We start from the raw sequence: 25,462 nt of genomic DNA, 5'->3' as shown, positions 1-25,462 counted from the left end.
TCAAGCACACAACTAATTTTAATAAGCTACCATTTTTTGTAAGTTATGAAACCATTTGAAAAACTTTCCAAGAATTTACTTAAAATGGAATTAAACAATTTTCCTTTACAGAAGCAATTTTACTCTTTAATGAATTTTAAGATAATAGTAATTTATAAAAAAAGAACCTGAATTTTCTGCATCCCATTCAATGTGCATATAAATATGTGTTTTAATAATTTTCATTAATATCTGAATTGTGAATTATTTTGTAGTTATTTTTAAAATATTTTATCTTGATGATTTATCTTAACATATTCATGTGCTTATATTTTAAGTAATTAATATGTATTTTAATCAAAACTATTTTTTGTGTTATAATTAATTAATTTTTTTTTACATACAGATATTATATTATTTTATTCTGATCAAGATTTTACTGCGGTTTCTCTTGATCCATCCAGACAGATGCTGAGACAATACCTTTTCTTTATCCATGGAACAATATATCTACCCATTGCTGTCATGGTCTTAATAATATATTATTACGTATCAATCAAAATGAAAGATTTATTTTATTTAAAGCTAGTATAATTCTCGGCAATTTGGTGTTTTTTTACCCTGTACAATTAAAAATATATTTTTTTTAAATTTAATCACTAAGTGATTAAATTTTTAAAAAATTCAATCTTTTTTGATCTCCCAATCCAAAGCCCAAGATTGCTTTTTCTGTTAATTGTCACAGTTCACTTGAAAAGTAAACATCTAATAAAATAAATACAGAAACTGTTTCAAAGAAATTATTATATGATATTCTGGAAGGGTTAACAACAAGAAGCAAGAAGGGTTCTCCTAAAGGTAAACCCACTACAGATGGAAACAAAGCACTAAAGATACAACCATGTTGAAATCCTACATTAGTTTTCCAAGGAAGAAGGAATAAAGGGAAGTAAAGGGAAAAAGAATTTTCTCGCCTCTGAATTTTACTTTTGACTTAGTGTTTGTGAGGATCAGTTTTATCGTGTTTATTAAATTAGGATGTAGTTAGAGCTGTCTTAAAATTTTTAGTAGGGATTTTCTGTGGATGCAATCATATGCTGAAATCTACAAATGTTATTACCATTTCTCCGCTTCTTTTTCTGTTGTAACCCATTATTAGCTTCAGACTCATGATCTGGTTTGGACAGCTGTTCCAGGGTCTGAAAGTTAGCCCACCGTCTAGTGGGTCTAGTGGTTAACTCGTCATCACAAATCAGTTGATTTTGAAGTCGAGAGTTTTAAGGTTAAAATCCTAGTAAAGGCAGTTACTTTTATATGGATTTGAATACTAGATCATGGATACTGGTGTTCTTTGGTGGTTGGGTCTCAATTAACCACACATCTCAGGAAACAAAGCACTAAAGATACAACCATGTTGAAATCCTACATTAGTTTTCCAAGGAAGAAGGAATAAAGGGAAGTAAAGGGAAAAAGAATTTTCTCGCCTCTGAATTTTACTTTTGACTTAGTGTTTGTGAGGATCAGTTTTATCGTGTTTATTAAATTAGTATGTAGTTAGAGCTGTCTTAAAATTTTTAGTAGGGATTTTCTGTGGATGCAATCATATGCTGAAATCTACAAATGTTATCACCATTTCTCCGCTTCTTTTTCTGTTGTAACCCATTATTAGCTTCAGACTCATGATCTGGTTTGGACAGCTGTTCCAGGGTCTGAAAGTTAGCCCACCGTCTAGTGGGTCTAGTGGTTAACTCGTCATCACAAATCAGTTGATTTTGAAGTCGAGAGTTTTAAGGTTAAAATCCTAGTAAAGGCAGTTACTTTTATATGGATTTGAATACTAGATCATGGATACTGGTGTTCTTTGGTGGTTGGGTCTCAATTAACCACACATCTCAGGAAACAAAGCACTAAAGATACAACCATGTTGAAATCCTACATTAGTTTTCCAAGGAAGAAGGAATAAAGGGAAGTAAAGGGAAAAAGAATTTTCTCGCCTCTGAATTTTACTTTTGACTTAGTGTTTGTGAGGATCAGTTTTATCGTGTTTATTAAATTAGTATGTAGTTAGAGCTGTCTTAAAATTTTTAGTAGGGATTTTCTGTGGATGCAATCATATGCTGAAATCTACAAATGTTATCACCATTTCTCCGCTTCTTTTTCTGTTGTAACCCATTATTAGCTTCAGACTCATGATCTGGTTTGGACAGCTGTTCCAGGGTCTGAAAGTTAGCCCACCGTCTAGTGGGTCTAGTGGTTAACTCGTCATCACAAATCAGTTGATTTTGAAGTCGAGAGTTTTAAGGTTAAAATCCTAGTAAAGGCAGTTACTTTTATATGGATTTGAATACTAGATCATGGATACTGGTGTTCTTTGGTGGTTGGGTCTCAATTAACCACACATCTCAGGAAACAAAGCACTAAAGATACAACCATGTTGAAATCCTACATTAGTTTTCCAAGGAAGAAGGAATAAAGGGAAGTAAAGGGAAAAAGAATTTTCTCGCCTCTGAATTTTACTTTTGACTTAGTGTTTGTGAGGATCAGTTTTATCGTGTTTATTAAATTAGTATGTAGTTAGAGCTGTCTTAAAATTTTTAGTAGGGATTTTCTGTGGATGCAATCATATGCTGAAATCTACAAATGTTATCACCATTTCTCCGCTTCTTTTTCTGTTGTAACCCATTATTAGCTTCAGACTCATGATCTGGTTTGGACAGCTGTTCCAGGGTCTGAAAGTTAGCCCACCGTCTAGTGGGTCTAGTGGTTAACTCGTCATCACAAATCAGTTGATTTTGAAGTCGAGAGTTTTAAGGTTAAAATCCTAGTAAAGGCAGTTACTTTTATATGGATTTGAATACTAGATCATGGATACTGGTGTTCTTTGGTGGTTGGGTCTCAATTAACCACACATCTCAGGAAACAAAGCACTAAAGATACAACCATGTTGAAATCCTACATTAGTTTTCCAAGGAAGAAGGAATAAAGGGAAGTAAAGGGAAAAAGAATTTTCTCGCCTCTGAATTTTACTTTTGACTTAGTGTTTGTGAGGATCAGTTTTATCGTGTTTATTAAATTAGTATGTAGTTAGAGCTGTCTTAAAATTTTTAGTAGGGATTTTCTGTGGATGCAATCATATGCTGAAATCTACAAATGTTATCACCATTTCTCCGCTTCTTTTTCTGTTGTAACCCATTATTAGCTTCAGACTCATGATCTGGTTTGGACAGCTGTTCCAGGGTCTGAAAGTTAGCCCACCGTCTAGTGGGTCTAGTGGTTAACTCGTCATCACAAATCAGTTGATTTTGAAGTCGAGAGTTTTAAGGTTAAAATCCTAGTAAAGGCAGTTACTTTTATATGGATTTGAATACTAGATCATGGATACTGGTGTTCTTTGGTGGTTGGGTCTCAATTAACCACACATCTCAGGAAACAAAGCACTAAAGATACAACCATGTTGAAATCCTACATTAGTTTTCCAAGGAAGAAGGAATAAAGGGAAGTAAAGGGAAAAAGAATTTTCTCGCCTCTGAATTTTACTTTTGACTTAGTGTTTGTGAGGATCAGTTTTATCGTGTTTATTAAATTAGTATGTAGTTAGAGCTGTCTTAAAATTTTTAGTAGGGATTTTCTGTGGATGCAATCATATGCTGAAATCTACAAATGTTATCACCATTTCTCCGCTTCTTTTTCTGTTGTAACCCATTATTAGCTTCAGACTCATGATCTGGTTTGGACAGCTGTTCCAGGGTCTGAAAGTTAGCCCACCGTCTAGTGGGTCTAGTGGTTAACTCGTCATCACAAATCAGTTGATTTTGAAGTCGAGAGTTTTAAGGTTAAAATCCTAGTAAAGGCAGTTACTTTTATATGGATTTGAATACTAGATCATGGATACTGGTGTTCTTTGGTGGTTGGGTCTCAATTAACCACACATCTCAGGAATGGTTGACCTGAGCCTGTACAAGACTACACTACACTTACATTCCTACACTTACATAATACCTTATTGTGGTTCCACATGCTAAACAGAAAAAAGCGTCTGAAACCTTCCTGGTATTCTTTTAGCTCTTCTTGAGTTGTAACTGATTCTGCTGAGGATGATTCTTGAAAGAATTTTTTAGGTCATGTCTAGAGGTGAGATTCCCCTGTAGTTGTTAGGGTCATTTTTGTCTGCTTTTTGTGTACAGGGAGGATGAGGGCTATTGTCCAGTGTTCTGGTAGTTCTTCTTTGAATCAGATGTTGACAAGCCATAGATGAAGAGATTTCTGTTGTTCTTCCTGCATTTTTCAAGATTTCTACAAAGGTCTGATATTCTCCCACCGCTTTGTAATTCATCTCACCCAGTGTTTGGTAGACTTCTATTATTGTGAGAGAGTTGATGGTTTCTAGTGGTGTTGTTATTGGGGTACTGATGTCAAAGTTTGGAATTCTGTCAGTTCTTTGCAATTTTCATGTTTTTATACATAACAAAAAACGTTTACGGAAGAAAGTAGTCTTTTCTCTCATCTTTAAGCTTTAAGAAATATAACAATAATGTATTAAATTTGCTCAGTTATTGCCATGAACAATATATTATATCTTGATTTTATTGTTAATAAGAAATGACTATTTCTTTTTAATTGAATGAATATTAAGTTAATGAGCAATTGTTATACTTACAATTAGTATTTGTAATTTTATATTTTCAATTAAAAACATAGTTTTATATTCAGTTTTTATGTTCTTCATTTGTATTTTGTATATAGTTTTGGGACTCGTAAAATATTTATATGCTGTTTATATATATATATGTATATGTATACAAAAGAGATGTAACTAAAAAGTATCCCACCTTGACTCATAGAAATAAAAAATTAAACATATCTAAATGACTTTCCCCCTATTTACTTCAAAGACTTGTCCCATCAAAGTAAGCCCTTTCTGATGTAACACACTTATGCTAGAGATGTTTCCATTGTTGAAACCACTGATGTTTCCATTATTTCAGTCATTTTTAGTAAAGCACTATAAATCCTTTTGTTGCATTTCTTTGATGTCTTCCCTATCTTCAAATTGCTTTCCTTAAAGAGGAAAACCACTGGAAAAATAAAAATTGCAGGTAGCTATGCCTGGCGATTAAGAAGTCTGCTGAAGTTGTTCAATCCCATGCTTTGCCAAGAATCTCCGGATAAGTTGTAATGGATGAGCTGGAGTGTTGTCATGATGAATTTTACAACAGCCATTTTCCCAAAGTTATGGTCTTGCGCATCAAGCAGTGTCTCTTAGCAGATGAAGAACATTATATAGTACTCTTTACAGTTTGTCCTTGTGAGGAATTTTCGTGATGAACCATGCCTCGATAATCAAAAATGTCTGCCAGCATGACCTTGAGTTTACTTTGAGATTGCTTGGCTTTCTTTTCCCATAGAGAACTTGTTATTTTCAAATGGCATGATTGTGCCTTTGTCTCAGAATCATAGTCATAGACCCAAGTTTCATCTCCAGTTATTTTTTCATAAAATCAGGATCACTATTAATACATTCCAGCATATTTTTCACAACTTTCAGTCAGTTTTCCTTTTGTTCATGAGTGAGAAGTTTTGGGACAATTTTATTGCTATGCGCCACATCCTGAGATCTGTTAAAATCAATTGCAACAAGTCAAATGAAAAATTTATTTCATCTTTAAGCTCTCTAATTGATATTCAACAATCATTCACAACATCTGTCAAACTTGTTTGATTTTTCAGGATTTTTGCTGATGCAGCAAGGTCTGCCAGATTGTTCATCACTTTCAAAAGATGTTTGGCCTTCTTGGAAATGGTGAGGTCACTTTGTGTAACACCCACAGCTTGACCATCAAAATCTGTTTGAAACTTCCTTATTGTCTCTACTTGTGTGTCACCAAGTTTCTGACAAAATTTAAATCTGAATCTCTACTTAAACAGTTGTCATTTTGAACAGCAAGGAAAACATAACGAGGACTACCCACATGTTTTACTTTTATAGTTACTAAACAGCAACTGGTAGCAATGGCAGAAAAACAGTGAATCACACACAACCAATCCAATTCAAGATTAGATTCCACAACAGCTCCTTTCCTGCAATACAACTGGTTACCACAGTAAAAAATAAGGTTGTATAATGTTTGATTATGCTGTAGATATACACCGAGTGTTTCTAAAATGCTGGGCTGGCTATACTTTTTCGGATTCTACTTGTAAAACAAAACAAAAAATATCCTTAGGAAAAATGGCAATTTCTCCTTCATTCTCCCACTGTCCACCATTTTGTTATTTTTAAAAATAACAAAATTTTTAAAATTTGTTAAATTTAAAACTTGAGATATTAAATTTATATCTCAAGTTCAGATAAAGGAATACCATTAATATTTTTTAAGCATCTTTGGAATAAAGTTTTAAAATATGCAAAAATCAGGACTTAAATACGTTTGAAAATTACAAAATGGCGGCAATTTTTACTTTTCAATCCTTATATCTCCATAAATATAACATTTATCAAAATGTATGTTATTGCTAAAATATTAAGCAGTTTATTTTTAACAAGATGGCATTTTATATTTTTAAATCGGTTAACAAATAGCCGAGTTATGGCAGAAAATTGATGTTGTAATTTTGTGTCTGTTTTCGGGTCTTCCACTTTACATTCAACTCAATTAAATGTTAATTGTTATTATTTATTGTTAAATATAATATTATAAATTAGTTTCAAATTTTAGTAATTTTCTCACAATAAAATTTAACATTGCATAATAATAAAACAATTGATAATTTATACTTTTGAATAATTTTACACAGCGACTATTACTACTGCTCATCATGTTAGCAATGTAAAAATCAAGCTTCTTTCAACAGGGATGGTGTTCAAAACTATCACAACCAGTGAATTTGGAGTCATGGTATGTTCTAAAGTAGCCATCAACAAAAGTTTTTCCTGAACATACGGGCAGGTATTTTTAATGACTATCTTTTGGATTTTGTCATTCTACCAAATCATTTAAATGGAGAAAATTATCTTGCTCATTTGCCGAAAATCTTCTACAGTTTTTGGAATCTCTAAAATTAAGAGAAAGTACGTGCTTCACCACAATGCAGCGCCAGCACATTTCAGTTAGTTAGTATTAGATTTCTTGCATGAAACTTTCCATGAAAAAATGGATAGGCCGCAGAGGTCCAGTGCCCTGACCTGCCCGATCACCTAACTTAAACCCTCTTGATTTCTACCTGTGAGATCATTTGAAACATACTGTTTATTCAGCCCCAATACTCAACATTGAGGATCTTCAACAAAGAGTCCAAAATAGATTTCAAGAAATTAGGAATAGTCACGGAATTTTTGAACGGTCAAGACAATCTCTCAGAAACAAATTGGAGACGTGTAATCTCTAATGGTGGACATTTTGAACCTTATTCCATTTTGAATCTCTTATAACTTTTAACAATTATTAACTGTTTATTTTTTTTTAAATATGCCTAATGTTCTACAACAATTAACTTAAGATTATTCACACGTACATGTTTTATTTTTTTAATTATGAGGTCTATTATTGTGAGAAAATTATTACTTAATCTGTTACTAATTTACAATATTAGAATTAACAATTAATATTTAATCGAATTGAACGTAAAGTGGAGGACATGAAAACAGACACAAAATTACATCATCATTTTTCTGCCATAACTCGGCTACTTGTTAACCAATTCCAAAAACTAAAATGTCATTTTGTTCAAAATAAAAGGCTTAATATTTTAGCAGTAACATACATTTTGATAAAAGTTATATTTTATCCGTTATGGATATAACGGATTGAAAAATAAAAATTGCCGCCATTTTGTAATTTTCTCGTATTAATTGCAAAATAAAATAAAAAAATTTAAAACATTTTTAAAAACATTTAAAATAAATTTAGAACAAATATTTATTCAGTCAAAAATTAAAAAAGAATGAACGAGAAGAATGTAATAATTTTTTATTCTTGACTGAACAAATAATTGTTCTAAATTTATTTTAAACGTTTTTAAAAATCTTTTAAGTTTAAAAAATTTTCTATTTTAAACAAACAATTTTACAAAATGTAAATAGCTAATAATTTTATTGTGTGAATGTAAACAGTTTAAGAGTTTATAAAAAATATCGATGAGGATGGGCTTAGTTCCGAAACTGCTTTGCTGCAGTAAAATATTAATGGTATGACTGTTTCTCTAATTCTGTGCTTTGTGAAGGCTGAAATAATATTATATTATATATATAGATATTTACGTACAGAGGAAAGAAAAAGTATATTTTGTAGAAAATTGTTGTATATATATATAAATAAAACTACAATTTTTAATCTCTATTATTTATATTAAGGATTGCAGTATTATTTTAGGTAGATTGCATAAGAAAGCTATCTATTGTAATGGGTACTATGATTCGACATTCGGAAAAATTCGACATATCTTCACGTTTCACATCCCCCAGACACCAAAACCACCGTCAGCTAAAACGTTTATGTATACATATATATATTTTACTTTCTTGTGGACACGATAACTGCCGTAATTTTGTGCCGTAACTTTCTTATTAAGTAAAATATCGAATTCGTTTAAAATTCCTACTATTCTTTTGATAAGGTCCTAAAACTTATTATATAAAGTTTTTTGATATCACCAACCATTGGCTCGGGGGGGGGGGGGTATAGGGATTTCATGACAAAAAAATCATACCTCCCTTAATAGGCACAGAATCGAATAGATTTAAAGTGATCGTTAGTCCTCTAAACATTACCTAAAACATTTCTTTGAATCAATTTTTCATACGACCAAACCTTACGTCAAGGAATGACCAACACAAAAAAAAAATCGCTATAACTTTCTTATTAAATAAAATATCAAATTTGATTAAAGTTCCTCCTACTATTCTTTGGATATGGGCCTAAAACTTACCTACGTAAATTTTTTTTATATCACCAAACATTGGCCCAGGAGTTTGAAAAAATTGGGTTTTTAAGACAAAAAAGAATCATACCTCCCTTAATAGGCACAGTATCAAATCAGTTTAAAGTGGTCATTAGTCCTCTAAACATTACCTAACACTTTTGTCTGAAACAGTTTTACATATAACCTACCGTTACAGCAAGGGATGACCAAAATGTTGCTGAAATTGAAAGATGATTCTCGTATGCTAAACATGTGAAACTTTTTTCACATGCAACCATTGTCGTATTAAGTAAATTTGACGTTTTTATTAACTTTAAGATGGAATCTTTTTAATCCCCTACTTAGCACCGGTGAAATCTACCGCCGCCTTCTAATGTGCCAAAAGGGATCTTTTTTCTTCTCCATTTTATTACAAGAATTTTTACTTTTTATATCTATTAATTTAGAAGTAGTTTATATATCTCTGTTTGCTTTGGCATTGTTTAGTATTATAAAATAAAATTCTACATGTTAACAATATGTTGAAAGAAAATAATGTAGGTGACAGAAACTTTCTGACAATAGAAAGGGAGGGTAGATATCCATTTGACTTCACTTTGTGAAAATATGTCCTTAAAAAATTGGTTAATATCATCGTTTCTTTAAAAGAAAGCAACTTTGACTCAGGCCTCTTCAATCGCAGCTGTTTTATATTATAACATATAAAAAATAGGAACAAATATTTTAAAGCAAAAAATTTAATGGGCTTTATACAGTAACTATTTTCATAAAACATATGTTTTTATACAAAGATAAAAATGAGAGTTATCTCATTACAAATATTGTAATTTATGAACACATGAAAGAATGACAATGATTCAATTATTTCATGTTAATATGATACTTCATTAATTATTTTTAGTCATTCAGATAAGAAATTTGAAAAGGTTGATAATATTATTATATTATTAGTAACCAGGAAGTGAGTACTACTGTATAAACAGGTAGTGACAATCCAACATTGTTAAGTATCAGTATAAAGTAATTGATAGTTTAAGCTTTCGATTTACCAAGTAAATCTAAAGTTAATTAATTTAATGTAAGATAAATTTTAATAATATTTAAAGGTTTTATATTTTTTATATTTGTGTTTATTGCACGTATTATGAATTAGGTCAATTTAAAGAATTGATTTTTGTTTCATCTTTTGATCTTAAAAACCCCATTTAAAAAACTATAGATATAGGCATATATATAATGTTTTATGTATACATAAAGAAACAAGCAGTTAAAACAGGAATTTAAAAATAATTTCATTAAAAGAAAAAACTAAAAAAGTGTAAATAATACATATACCTAATTATTAAACCCAGGAACTACTACAAATATAAATTATAAACATATAATTTGGAAGAGTAAATAAAATTAGATAGCATCAGTGAGATGTAACTTATTAAAAAAGAGTTGTCTAGCTAAACATAGTAAAGACTTACAAGTATTAATTTGCTAAATCTTCCTAAGAAGTACACAAAAGCAAATGTAATTTTATGAGGTTAGTATGTTTGAATCCATTCACTCACAACTGTTAACAAATGCCAAGTTTTTTATTTAAAACTTTTTAAAAACTAACTACAGTACATTTTCAAACACATAAAATTTGCAGAAATATTTACTTCCAAGACAGCTTTTTATCTTTTTAAAAATATTTCAGTTTTTAAAATATACTAAATCATGGATATCAAATTTAAACTTCTAACACTTTGTAATGTCAGTTAACAATGAACACCTAAATTTTTTAAAAATTGTAATGAAAAGTTATAATTTACTTACAAAACTGAAAATCAGCAGGCAGTTAATTGTTTAAACTAAAAAAAAATTGTTATTTATAGAGAACATTTTAAAATATAATTAATACAAATTCTAATCATAAAAGAGAAAATAATCATTCTGCTGTTACATCCATGTTTTACTAAAATATCTCAAACTGGAATGGAAAGAATTTAATAACAAAATATTCAATGAATTTAATCATGAAATGATTGTGTACCAGGTGAATATAAAGGAAGTTTGTCTATTCTGCAATTGTTAATTTATAGAATCCTGACCAATGCCATATCTACTTTGTATATAAATACTATTTTTTAATCTGTTCTAGAATTTTGGCTACCCTTCTTGGACTCATGTTTATTTTTTTAACTTGGACAAAAATACGACAAATAAAAGATTTGATTTCAGAATAAACATCAAGAAAACTAAAAACATGGCCTTACAAATAAGAATACAAGAACAAAACAAATAAAACAGCAATAGCTCTATTAAAGAGAATGAGTGAGTAATTTCAAATATTTCGATAGCAAGGTTACTAAAATTTCTTATTGTAGTCAGGAAATTCAAACAAGAATTGAAAAGATAAAATAGATTTTTAATATGAAAAAAGCACTGCTTTATGATTAGCTGGGTACAGATCTAAGAAAAATATTGTCAAATGTTTTATCAGGAGCAAGATACTCTAAGAGCAGAAACATGAACACTGGAAAAAAATGTAAAAGACTAGAAGCAAGATGGACAGATAAAGAGAGAAATGAACAAGGACTGAATGAAGCAAAATTATTGAAGTAATAAAGAACAGAAAAAGAAATTTGATTGGGTACCAGGTAAGACAATGTAATCTAATGAAGTCTCTAGATGTTGACACAGCTTGAGGAAGAAGGTGATTTCAACTGACTGATATTGTCAAAATGGAAAGAAGTATGAGCAAATTGAAAGTACTAGTAGTGGTCTGGTTGGGTGAAAATTGGCTGTGTGCTGAGGCTTCCAAACAACATAACATTCATCACTGTCTACTTGAAAATAAAAATATTATGAGAAAATTCATTTTTTTTTTTAATTATAAATAAATATTTGTTTAATTATTCATACTAGTAGTAATAGTTTTCACACAGACTTTAAGTTTGAAAATTTTACAGTGAAAAATAAAATGCTATTAAAATAAAAATAAAATTTTATTAGGAATAAAGCAAAATAACAAACCATTTAAATTACAGAATAAACTCAATGATTTTTCATCATTTTTTTGGAACCTCATTTGAACATGTAATTAAATGCTAAATATACTTTAGTAAGTAAATGAATGCTTGCAGACTGATATTTTATTTATTACCTTTATGTATTTGAATAAATATTACTTCATTTATTATTTTTATTTAGTGTTAAAGACTTTAACCAATTCTATTGTTTATTTATTTAATTTTTTGATGCAAGCTAATAAATTTTCTCAACCTGGCAAACACCTGATTGTATCTTTTCATTCAAAAGATGAAGTAGTTCCTTTAGTTATTCTATGAGAAGCATATTTATCCACCTTGATATTATTCATAAAATGTGTATTATGTACTGATCTGAATAAAACATTTATTTAAAATAAAACTGATATGGTGTAGAAGAAACTCATTATTAGATGACTACAATTGTTCATATAATAGTTAAGTATTTTAGCAATAATGTTTAAAGCCTGATAGTTAATTCCAGATTTTTATTAACTTATGGCTTATCTGAAAACAGTATTATTATTATAATTAATGTCAGTAATGCAATCCAACCTTAATAAATAATTCAATTTCTTTAACATTATGAAATTGCACGCATAAATTTATGTTACAGATTTAATTTAACATTAAACAATAATTTATTTTATATTCTAAATCTTCATAATTCATTGATAAACGCAAGAATTTTCGTACATACATTTTGATTTAAAAAATAAATAAAATACGCAAAGTATTGCGAAGTATACATACGGCATGGTATAAGATACAATTATTGTAGTTCACTTTTTTTTATATACACTGTATGTGTCAGCACCTTTATTACATAATAGGGATGTGGTAATTTGAACATCCTTTCCTCTTCCACTAGTGTGACGTCTTCGTGAATAGTACAAACTGATACACAACAGTCTACGTGACTTCAAACATTCCGCAAGACTGCGCTTTGATAGTTTTAAGTTAGTTGCGTCGGATTCTTGTGTTAATTATTTTATCCTTCGGTTGGTGAGGAATTAAGTGACTGGAAAAACTTGGTAAGATTGTTTCTCTTATATAAAGATGAGTTATTTAACGTATTTATTTCTTTATATTATTTAACTTCAATTTTGTATTTCATTTTATTTATCTGGTTTTCTACTTATCGTTACCGGCATCAGTGTTGGCGTTCAAATGTTTGTTTGTAAACGTCATATTTGTTAATTCATGTTTATTTACGTTGTTATTATTCATTCTAATTTGATACTTGCTGCTTAGCATTTAAATCTATATTTATTATTACGTAACCTTTTTAAATGCTTAATAAAATGTAATTGAAGGCTATAACCTTATTTACTGTATTTTTAAAACAATATTTCATGTATGTTCAGTATTTTGTAATTCGTTTTAACCAAACCGTTTTGATGACGTTCAAAACGGTTTGTAAAATCTACAGAAACATTGCCGGATTGTACGAATATCCATACTTCTTTGTACGGGATTGTCCCAAAACAAAGATAACGCTGATATAAATATTAGTCTGTAATATGTTGTACATGAATTCAATCATTTTTTCATGAAAATAATTTTGAAGTTTGAGTTTTTACTCAACCTTCCATTTTGGAATTGATATTAATCCTATACTAGTTGGTAGGCATTGTGCAATTGTAAATGATTATCAATTTTTGTTTTATTTTAATTTAAATTTGGCCATTTTTTCAATAAAAATTGTGCCTTTAAGTTTTCCGAAGTAGATCTATTAATAATATAACATTTCTTTCTCAGTTGTAACAAATGCCCTTCTTACCAATTAGTTATATTGTTAATATGAAAGCAGCATATAAAATTTATTTTGACTAAATAAATTATATTTGCTTAGTGTTTGCTGATTAGAAAGTAATAACTTTTATCAGATATGTAACTAAGATTTAAAAATTATTTTGTTTCTAAATTGGGAATCATAAATTTGGATCAACATTTTATAGAAAAAGTGAAAAAATATTGGGAAATTGATCCAGGATTAAAGATAAACTTAATGAGGACACACCAACATACATCAGAAAAAAAATATTTTACTAGCCTGAACATATAATAAAATATATTGTTTCCCAAATTGATATGACACATTAATTTGTTGTTGTAGAGGTCCTTGCAGCTTGTGATGCTTGTTTTTGATTTTTAACATTTTATCCGGTTACCGACAGAGTTCTGCAAACTTTTTATGAGAAATTTCCATTGTTGCAGCTGTCATAAAGTGTACATTTTTGGCTGCGATCTGGTTTGTCACCCATGCCCATATCATCTCGATGGGATTCAAGTCGGGATGATATGGGGATAGGCATAAAATGTAACCTGCCCTCCTCCAATATCTTATCTATCTTATATGTTTTCAGATCTTTATTTTTTTTTAATTGTCTCATACACAGTACTTTCATCAAATTTTCATGGAATGGTAAGTTGTTATTCTGCAGCCAGTCGATCATTGATTCTTTTGTTGATGCTGAATTTGGTGCTTGTCTATCGTTTGCATTGTGATAAGAAGCATCTAAAATGACACTGTTTACTGGCAAGTTAGTCATTAATTTTTCTCTTATCCACTTTAAAAACATGTTGCAGTTCATCTGAGAATATCACCTGTGGAAGATTTGGCTTTCCATACTGTCAAGCAGTTTGGAATGAATCCTATTTTAAACCAGGATGGATTATTATTAACCTTTCTCCTTTTGAAATTGGCACAGAAAAACACTCAAATGCATTTGAAGGTTGCCAACATTTCTGTTGGCATTTAGAACTTAAAATATAAGGCTCATTAAATACCCCATTAAATTTTAGTTTTGTAGTAAGTTTCCATGGAGAAGGCAAGCAGTCTTCTGTTAAATAAAATTTTTTAACACTTTACATTGTACGAGCATTCCGATAAAAACACTCATATAGCATTCCGATAAAAACTGTCCAGGTTTGTTACTTCCTTTTTGTGTTTTATTCCTTTGTGAGGAAAACTGAATTTTTTTTCCGAAGCTACTTCACCAGTAATTTAATAAACCGTTTCCTTTGAGATTCCTGTGGCACATGCAACACATTCTACAACTTTTTGGGGGTCACTAACAGACATTCCAACTGCAGCTTCTCCTGTTATGTAATTAAAAATGTTGTGTATAATTTCTTTCTCTTGGCGGTGAATGTCTTTTCCATGTAAATTAGACATAATATGCAAAATAATAAAATCAATTCACTACCATAAGAATAGAGCCCATAATAATTTACTAATTTAACGCAGATAAATTACTTTTAGAATTTCACTTAAGATTTCAACTACTTTCAAGAGTTGAAACTCAAAGAACGCTATAATCAGACAGTAACAGTAACCTTACTGTTCGGACACACACAATTAACACAAGTACTGGCTGGTACTAGATTGACCATTCACATTAGAAAAATGCATTAAATAAGAGTAACAAAAAAAGTGAGAATTTATTTAAAAAAATTTAAATTTTAAAAAGAAACCTGAGTGTTAATATAACTACCCCCCCCAAAAATCATATGATTCATGTTATTGTTTGTAATAATTTAATTTATAATATAAAAAAATATATATATCATGCAACTGCAAATGCAGTATAAATTAGAATGGAATCATTTACAAAAACAACTTAGTCTCTGAATGAATCAGGAACAGTTTGTATAAATAGAGATTTAATGTTTCATTTGAATTTTTAGAACGACACATCGTTTGGTTATTTGTAGTCCAGTGTTTGATGGTAAAAATAGAGTATTACCTCAGAATTCTTTCGCACATCGATTTTCATAAAAATTGTAATTAAGCTTATCTAACCCTCTGCTTCAAAAGTTATATGTTCCTGATGTGTGCTTTTTGTTTTTTGGGGGTGAAAACTACCCCTTGTTAAAAAAAATTCAAAAACCATAGGTTGAAATTATGTTTAAATATGTAGAATAAAAACATTCTTTTATGTTGTGGAATATAATTTATCATGTTTTACTCTGTTTCAACCCTTAGAAACCACCCCTTATCATGAAATTAAAAAAAAAATTAGTTGTCAACAGTTTGAGAAGTTTTTTTAATGGTCCATTTATAATGAATTAAAATCCCTTTACTGATTATAATATAATTTATGATTTATTGCAATAATTCAACCGTTAACCATTTATGAAAAAAAAGTTAAAATTATAGATGTAAGTTTTGTAGCTCGAAATCATTTAAATATTTAAATGTGTAGAATAAACATTGTTCCATTTTCTGAAACATAATTTATGTGTTACAATTTTCAATCCTTAGAATCTACCCTAATGATGAAAAAAAAAACTTTGTTTTCAACATCTTAAAATGTTTTAATAGTGCATTTATAATGAATTATAAACTTTTTACAGTTGTTAATGTAATTTATAATTTATTGTAACATCCCAAAACTTGCAAACTGGCCTCATGATTAAAATTGACCATCATATTTACTTAAAAATAAAAACTACCACCACGTGTTTATTCTTTTGGTTTTGGAAATGCACCGACCAATCCATATAAAAGAAATATACATTCACATGTATAATATATCATTCTTTTTCCTGTTTAGCCTCCGGTAATTACCTTTCAGATAATACTTCAGAGGATGAATGAGGATGATATGTATGAGCATAAATGATTACATTTTAAGGGTTCTTTCTTTTCCTGTTTATCCTTCGGTAACTACCATTTAGATAATACTTCAGAGGATGATATGTATGAGTGTAAATGAAGTGTAATCTTGTACAGTCTCAGTTCGATCATTCCTGAGATGGTAGGTTAATTGAAACCCAACCACCAAAGAACACCAGTATCCACGATCTAGTATTCAAATCCATGTAAAAATAACTGACTTTCCTAGGACTTGAATGCTGGAACTCTCGACTTAAAAATCAGCTGGTTTGGGAAGACGTGTTCACCACTAGACCAACCTGGTGGGTATGTATAATATACCTATATACATCTATGCACACAAAGTTCTATCATCCATCAGCAGGTGTTCGCCTATGATATGCTCTGTTAGTTTTCTTCTCCTACGTATACTTTTATCTATATATAAATATGGTGTGTGTGTGTACACAGTTATGAGGGTATGAATGTATATTTGTATATATGTAGATACTATCATATGTGTTCACACATATTCACAAATGCTCCAAAACTCATACTCTGAAAATTTCACCGAAAAAATACAATTGGTTTTTCAACGAGATGGGATTAACTTCCTTAATTTTTAACCTATCCAATCGCTCAAAAAACCATTTTGCAGGGAATTTCAAGGACTACAAGGCATGAAAAGTTCAGATTCCTTGAACCCTTTGTTTTTTTAATTTTCGAGTTAAAATGGCTTGGGAAAGGTAATCCTCGCACTCAAGTGCAAACTTCTAACTTTTAAACTGATAACAACTGTTATCACAATCAATTTTTATTTTACAGAAATAAAAAAAACTAATTTTTTGTACTCTAGCATTTTTTACGTTAGTTTTTGAATTGTGAAAAAATAAACTTTTTTAAGAAATTTCAAAAAAATTTCAAATTTGAATCAACCTTTTTTCAAATCTAGTCATTCTAAACCGGTCAAACTTATAGAAAATGTTGTTAGTATTTAAATAAAGTAAATTGTAAAAGGAATTCATTTAATTCTAATTCTTGTTGAAAAGTCATTTGTTTCATTGCTGAAATTTTTCTCCGAAAAAGTGAGACAACCATCTTATTTTCATCATAACTCCATTAGTTATCATGCTAATAACTTTTACCAAAGCTAATTTTAAAGGTTTTTTCAAGTACTTTGAAAAATATCCTATAAGTTTTCCTTGAGAAATTTTCTATTATTTATCTTGAAAGATTCAACTTCAGTTTTCTGTGAACAAAAAGTTACCTTCAACAAGGCATAATTTGGTTCGTATTGCATCTACAGAAATAAATTAAAAAAATCATTTTCTTCATTATTTTATAAGGTTCATCTTAGCTAATAATAATTTTTTGATAAGGTTTTTGAGTTATTCGTGAAAATTCATTCAATGGTTGATTGAAAAATCAACATTTTCAATTACAAATAACTCAGAAAGTATTGACATTTTTTGCTTAGAATTTACTACTCCATCGAGTTCTGCATCCACCCCAGGGTAAAAGCATACATCGACACTACATAACCTTTTTTCCTTAAATTATTCCATAATTATTGTCTAAATTTCACATCAATCAGTTATGTCCAAAAGAGTTCTGAGCAAAAAACTGTCAAACACTGGACTGTTAGACAAACCTGAACAAACAAATTTTTTTATTTATGACTCATTGCTTAGGCTAGTGTACAGTTGTTTGCCACTCCCAGAACAAAGGACGAAGAGTGTAGAATAAACAGCAGACATCAATCTTGTGCTTGTTTGGCTTTGATATTATATGCAGTTACTAAACTATTAACTGTAATAATTTGGCCTAAACACTAATCAGTAACAGTTGATTACTCTGCATAATATTTCATAACATATCTATTTCAGTATCTAAAAAAAATTAAGTTATTAATTTAATAATATATAAACTTAGGATTAAATAAGTAACTAATAAATATAATACATGAATTTGTTTATTGATTGGAATAAATAATAGTCATATGATATGCATACTGTCTTTAATCGAATAATATTATATACTCAGCTTGGACAAGCTACACCTGGTGTAGAAAAATGTTAGGCACATGTATCAGATGTGATATTTTTATTTTCAGCTTTATACATACTTTTGTTGGGAATAAAGCAGAGGTTTTAAATTTGTGGAGACACATGGATTATTGAATTTGAAGACAGAGCGGAAAATGTGATAAAGGCTTAAAAATAAAGAAATGGAGGAACAGTTATATATTTTGATGCAAACTCCATGTTAATGGAGTGAAGTGTTATTGGCAGAAGTCTGCTGTGAAGGGAACTTTTTTCGAAAAAACCAAGCTGTCCATGGAAAAAGTGGTACTATTTGTAGTGTACTGGTGTAAAATTCAAAAGGATAGGGAGATTTTATTGTGTCATGAGTTGAAATTTAGCCGAAACACAGTAGTGGATTTGAACAACTATTACAGAAAGGTATGCATCGAATGGGTGTTCAGAAATTCTGGACAAATAAGTGGAGTGGGCGAAGCAGTCAAAATTGATAAAGTTTGGGAAAAGGAAATATATAATAAAGGTCAAAGAGTGGAGGGACAATAGGTGTTCAGCACAGTAACAGCTCAAAGTTTTTCCTAGTGCCTGTTAATGAAAGAAGCAATGATTCTCTGTCAAGAATTATTAAGAAAACATTTTGGTGGGAACAATAATAATAATTTCAGATTGCTGAAAGGTGTACAACTGCTTGAATGATGAAGGTTTTTAAAAATCTTTGTGTGAATCATTCAGTAAAATTTGCGTGTATGGAGGAGAATGGAGAGGTTTTCCATAAAAAATCAACAAATATTAAATTGTGAAAAACTTTCTGTGCATTTATAAACAATAGGGAGCAGGTGGCGTAATGCGAAGTATTTTGTACCAGCGTTTGGCAAGAAGAAGGAGCATATGGAAGGCTATGTGGCAGAGTACCTATTTAGACGGTCAGTGAAAGATGAGAATGTGATACTCAATTTTTGAAGGCAGTGTCAGATTTGTACAAACTGTAAAGGTAAGTGATTGGTTCTAAACATACCCTGTTATGCAAAGCTAACCTAACCCCTAGGGTTCACAGCATCATCAGAAAGTATCTACAGAAGTAATACAGTAAGAAGTAATACAGAAAGATCTACTTAGTAGATCAGGATCTACTCAGCTTTACAAAGGCCTTTTTTTTTAATGTGGGTGATAAAAAAACTGTTAAATAAAAGATCACATCAACAAAAACTTTGTAAAACCTATATAATATTATAATTACTCTAAAATATGTTGTTCATAATTATTGTGATTGGTTTTTATATTATTTTATTTCAGTTAAATATCTAATAATAATAATAAATATTTAAAAAAGGATTATGTCTAATTACCAAAGTAATATAGTTCATAATCCTTTAATGTCTATTTAAATTAAAAATGAGAAATCAATCTATTCTTCTATTACGTAAGTTATAATAGTTTTATCTAATCAATTTTATTGTTGTGTAATTATGTAACTTTATATAACATTCATTAAAGAAGCGTAATTGAAAAACACACTTTTTTATTACTGTCTACAATTTTGGTTTTAAATAAAAAATATGTATTATAAATTGTTGATCTTGTTATTATACCTAATATCTTTTCAAACAGCAGAAATGGCTTCAAAGTGTAAACTGACTTACTTCCCTGTAAAGGCTTTGGCTGAACAAATTAGATGGCTGCTTTCCTACTTGGACATTGAATTTGAGGATTACAGATTTGAGAGAGAACAGTGGCCTTCTATTAAACCATGTAAGTTAGTTCAATATTTTATCAAGCATTGTATTTAATTAGAATTATATATAAGGATAATTAACTTGCAAATATCTTCAAATTGAAATTGATTTTTTGAAATCAATTAAACATTTCTTTTAAAACATGCCTTTCAGTAATATGTAATTAAATGTTACATGTATTTCTATTAAATAATGTAAAGTATACCCTTAATTTAAAATGAATAAGTTTGATAATTAATGCTGTAGTCATCCTGATTATGCTGATAAGTCTTGAATTGTTATGAAGAATTACACTTAAAACTAAAATTATTTTCTCTCTTTTCATATGTAAAATGGCCTTAACTTTAATAAAGCACAACAAATCTGATCACTGAATTTTATTAGATATTTTTAGCAAATAAGCATGTATATCATTATTTAACTATGCCTATATCTGAGTTCAGCAGTAATGCTTCTCAGAACTATTATATACACAAATTATATGTAGTTTGTAATCAATAATGTACATAATTTTTCAAATCCCAAACTTTTTTCTAAGTACTAAAAGATTATCTTTTTACATCCTTGTACAAAGTAAAGGAAGTGTTGTGATAGTGAAAAATTTTAGTCTTCCGATCTTAACGGAAATATCTGTTTTGACCATCCCTGAATCCATTTTGATTAGTTCGGCATGACATCTGTACGTACGTATATATATGTGCATAACTCAAAATCGATTAGCTGTAGTATGTTGAAATTTTGGATTTAGGACTGTTGTAACATCTAGTTGTGCACCTCCCCTTTTGGGGAGTCAAAATTTGGATTTTGGACTTTTTCTTAACTGCAGTAATAAGTTCTCATTAACAGCTTTTCAACAATATATCATAAGTGGTACTTATTTTCATTGGTTCCAGAGTTACTATAGTCAAATAAAATTTTAATTAATGAAATATTTGGATATTACAAAGGGAAAGCACATCGGTTTGAACCCGACTTCATCTCCTTTTTTTTTAATTTAAATATATTTATATTAATAATTATTAATCCCTGATTGTAAAAAAAAATTGTAATAAATAATAATTATTCAATAATAACAATAAAAAAAAAAGAAAAAATATCAGAATAAAATTTTATTTACTTTTCATTTTAAAAAGATGTGTATATGTAATTTAATTGGCATAAAAGGAAGACATGTGGTGTGCACATCAGGTTTTTATAGTTTTAGTAACCCAATATTAAAAGTCTTGTTATGTCTTTGATATTCATTTATTTTCAAATAATAATAAAATTGGTATACTCACAACTTGAAATTTTCTAAGCACATAATTACCATTAAATTTATTTTATTATTATATTACTAATAGCAAGTGAATTTTAAAATTGTACAATTTACTCAATTATTGGCAACTAATTACAACAGAAGTACTATTTATGATCTAACAATCTTGATCTTTTGTAAATATAGATTTCATAACAAATATAATAAATTGTTCTCATTCTAAACCCTTTGATTATCCATTCTTTTTAGATAAACTTGTTTATGAGATTTATTGTAGCTATTTTTTATTTTAATGAATTTTAGCGTTCTGTTGCAAGTTAATGATAATTTTATAATTTTTTTTTTTTTTTTTTTGATTACTTTCTATATATTTATAAATTGTTTTCAAGTATTATTAAGTTTACAGTAAATTATTCTAGTCCTTGGTACCCACAAACTTGCATTACAAGGCAAAATTTTATGGCACTCACACACTTAAGATTTAAGAAATTTTTTGTTAAATTTTCAACAACAAAAAAATTAGTTAAATGCTCATTTCAACAGTACTAGCAGATGTCATCAAACCTTCATCGTCTATCAAAATATGATTACTGTTCCTGCTATATTTTTACTACACAAAATAATGAAACTATTATTGCAACTTCTGTTTTCTGTGAAAAACTGAATTCAATTCTCATCCCTCTGGTTTGAGTTATTTATGGTTTACCTCTATCTGAAAATCATTAATAAAATTTATCAGTTCATAAGTTTCAGGTGAAATTATTGTTAGAATATATGTATTGATAACCTTTTCAGTGATCTTAAGACTATTCTTTCGGGCTAATTCATGTGTTATATATATACATATATATGTATACACACATATACATATATATTTGGCACGTATACTTTTGCGGTCGGATATTTTAAGTGAAAACTTTGTTTTTTACAAAATTTATTTGCAAATTTTTCTACTTGCATAAATGGTGATACTATCATTTATCTTTAGAGAGTTTAATTTATTTTTTAAATACTCTTTTGTGACTCATAAAATGTAATAAAATATAGCCTATTTCATAACCTCAATCTTACTGATAAGTCGAGGATTTTATGTTTCTCTTAGTATCTGCTATACATATTGCTTATATTAATATTAAAATACTATTATTGTTATAATGAATCCTGGCCCTGATTTTGGCTGTTGTTTTATTTCTGTGACGGGTGACACATTTACTTGTGTCAAATGTAGCATTAAATATCATTCCAGTTGTGGTAATAGATTCAAACTAAAAAATGGAAGTTTTACTAAATGTTGTGGTATCATACCTACCTATTTTCCATAAAATCACTCGTATGTTACTAAAGAGAAAGTGATTCAAATGAACGTAATGAACGTTCATCTATAAGGGAGGATTTTAAGCAAATAAAAACTCTAACAACATTATTAGGTATTAAATCTACCATTAAAAATGTTGCTTCCCTTATTGATAGATTGAGATTTAAAATTACAAATACTGATAAGCATTTATTGAAATGAAGTGGACAAACATACCTTAAAATACAGGTGATCCAAGAGGAAAGGAAAATAATTTGGTAACTGATTTTAGAGTTTGAAGTATGGAAAAATATTCATACAAAAAATATTTCTGAAAACGCTTTGTTATAGAGATGGCTAGTAAAGAATTTCACCTGGAATCAGTTCCCCCACTGAAATGGGGTCATACTGGAATTTTTAAGGTGTTACATAAACTTGATCTTTCTTATGTTTTATAACTTGAAAAATCAAATAAAACATGTCCCAGAGCTGTATCTCCCATAGTTTTCATAATATCGAATGTAAAAAAGAGAAATTTGGTAATGAAAAACATGTTTTTTTAGATTTGAAGTATAATAATTTTGTGAAATGTTGAATAAAAGTATACAAATTTTGTTACCAAAGCTTGCTGAGATTTAATTCTGAGAAAATTGATGTTATAAAGTCTATGAAAAACAAAAATTAACAGACTGTTATGAATTTGTAAAAATTAAAAACAGATGTTTTTAATACAATAAAATTAGACCTTTGAAAAATTAAAATACTTAATGTACTTAAAAAATAAATAAGTACTCTCTGGTTTATACTGTATTAATTTACAATAAATGTTTAAAAATTCCATCAGTGATATCAATGGACTTTTCAACTCATTACCTTTCATGTTCTGTTGTCATCCTACAGTATTTTCGTGATCCTTGATGAGCGCAGCAGCATTGAGAATGTAAGTGATCAGTTGATTACGTGTGGATATTTTTTGCTTGTATACCTCACATTTCATCCGCTTGTGAGGATATAAACAGTAATCTAAGGAAGTAAGGTCCAATGAGCTAGGTGACAATTTACCGCCCCTCTACATCCAATCCATTTACCAGTAAATTTTTCATTTAAGAATACTTCATTCATTAAATGTGTTGGTAGTACATCCATCAAGTTGATATTATATTTCAGTTCATTTCACCTATGAGAAATTTCCAAGTACTGAAAGAAATTCATTGTTTAAAAATTTCAGATAATTTCTTCCCATGACAAGTTGTTCTAGTATGAAATTGCATATTAATTGGTTATCAATCATGCCTCACCAATCGTTTACTAAAAATTGTTGCTGGAAATTTGATTCAACTTGCAGCACGTGGGTTTCCTTCAGACCACTGATGTGAATTCTGAGTATTGTTTATATCATAACAGGTAAAAGTAGCTTCATCTGAAAATAGTATGAATAGGATATAGTGGTAATTATTTTTAATCCATTGAAAAAACTGCAGTCGTCTGGCATGGTTACCAAGCTAGAAGTATTGGATTTTCTGAACATTGTAAGGATGCAGTTCATGAGCATGTAATAAAGGCTTCCATACTGTACATTGTACATACTGTGGAATGTTGAGTCACGTAGAGATTCTTCAGGTGCTTGTAGGACTATGCTGTACCACTGAAGAATGTTTATTCCTTCATTACCATGTACCGGTTGACATTCAGATGAAACTTGAGTGCTGGGAAGTGTACCATTCTCACAAAGATTATTAAAAATTCTACAAATGCTTTATGGCTTAGAACTGCTCGTCCAGGATACCTATGTCTGTAATCTTTAATTGCAGAAGCTGTACACAACAATTGTAGCATATTCTGTATGGGTGTATTTTTCAAAACAGAATTTCACCTTTTTTTGTAGATTTAATTAGAAAAATGTAGATACAGTGTAGAGTACAACAAATACAAAAACATTACCTAATTTGTTTATCAAAAACAACTAAATTACCTTGTTATTATTAACACATAAGCAGTTTTATGACGACAGCAAGTAGTATTCAAATTAATTTTGAAGCTTGCAGTTGGTGTTGCCAACCTAATTTTTCAGAGGTCTAAATTTGTTTTGCTAAAAACAGCACCTGTTTTTAATTTTTACAGATTAAGTTTAAGTTTTGATTTTTAATGGTTAAAAAACCAAAAATTAATTTTTTGTTTTTCATAGTTTTTTACTTCAATCTTCTCGAAATTAAATTTTTTACTAGTTGATAATAAAATTTATACTTTTATTAATCAACAAAGTAACAAAAGTTACAAACGAAGTTATTGTAGTTCAAACCTAAAAAAAAATTATTTTTTTGTCACCAAATTTTTCTGTTTTAGGTTGGATATCATGAAAACTGCAAGAGATACAATTTTGGGGTATATTTTATTCAGTTTTGCATGTCAAAAAAACAGAAGATATTAACAAATTTACACATATTATACCTTAAAAATGTTAATATGACCTCATTTAAGCAGAGAAACTGAAATCCTGGCAAAATCTTTCACTAGCCATAACTACAAAACGTTTTTGGACATATGTTTATTTGAATTTTTTTCCTTGTTTCAAGTTCTAAAATCTGTTCTCAAATTATTTTCCTTTGAATCATCG

General features: G+C 29.3%; 1 protein-coding gene and 1 pseudogene across 1 annotated transcript in view; one reads left to right on the top strand and one right to left on the bottom strand.

Annotated features, from left to right (window-relative positions):
* The window catches only part of LOC142325148 (glutathione S-transferase-like), a 43,150-nt gene extending 30,708 nt beyond the window's left edge, over nucleotides 1–12,442 (bottom strand). Inside the window, exon 1 of the mRNA XM_075366547.1 lies at nucleotides 12,038–12,442. The gene's annotated coding sequence lies outside the window, so the exon portion shown is untranslated. The remainder of the gene's footprint in view (nucleotides 1–12,037) is intronic.
* Nucleotides 1–25,462, top strand: part of LOC142325696 (uncharacterized) — a 49,734-nt pseudogene that overhangs the window by 6,054 nt on the left and 18,218 nt on the right.

Source organism: Lycorma delicatula, chromosome 5 (genome assembly GCF_047948215.1).
Source record: "Lycorma delicatula isolate Av1 chromosome 5, ASM4794821v1, whole genome shotgun sequence".
Taxonomy (NCBI): Eukaryota; Metazoa; Arthropoda; class Insecta; order Hemiptera; family Fulgoridae; genus Lycorma; species Lycorma delicatula.
The sequence above is the reverse complement of the archived record's forward strand: the minus strand, read 5'-3'. Positions and strand labels throughout refer to the sequence as shown.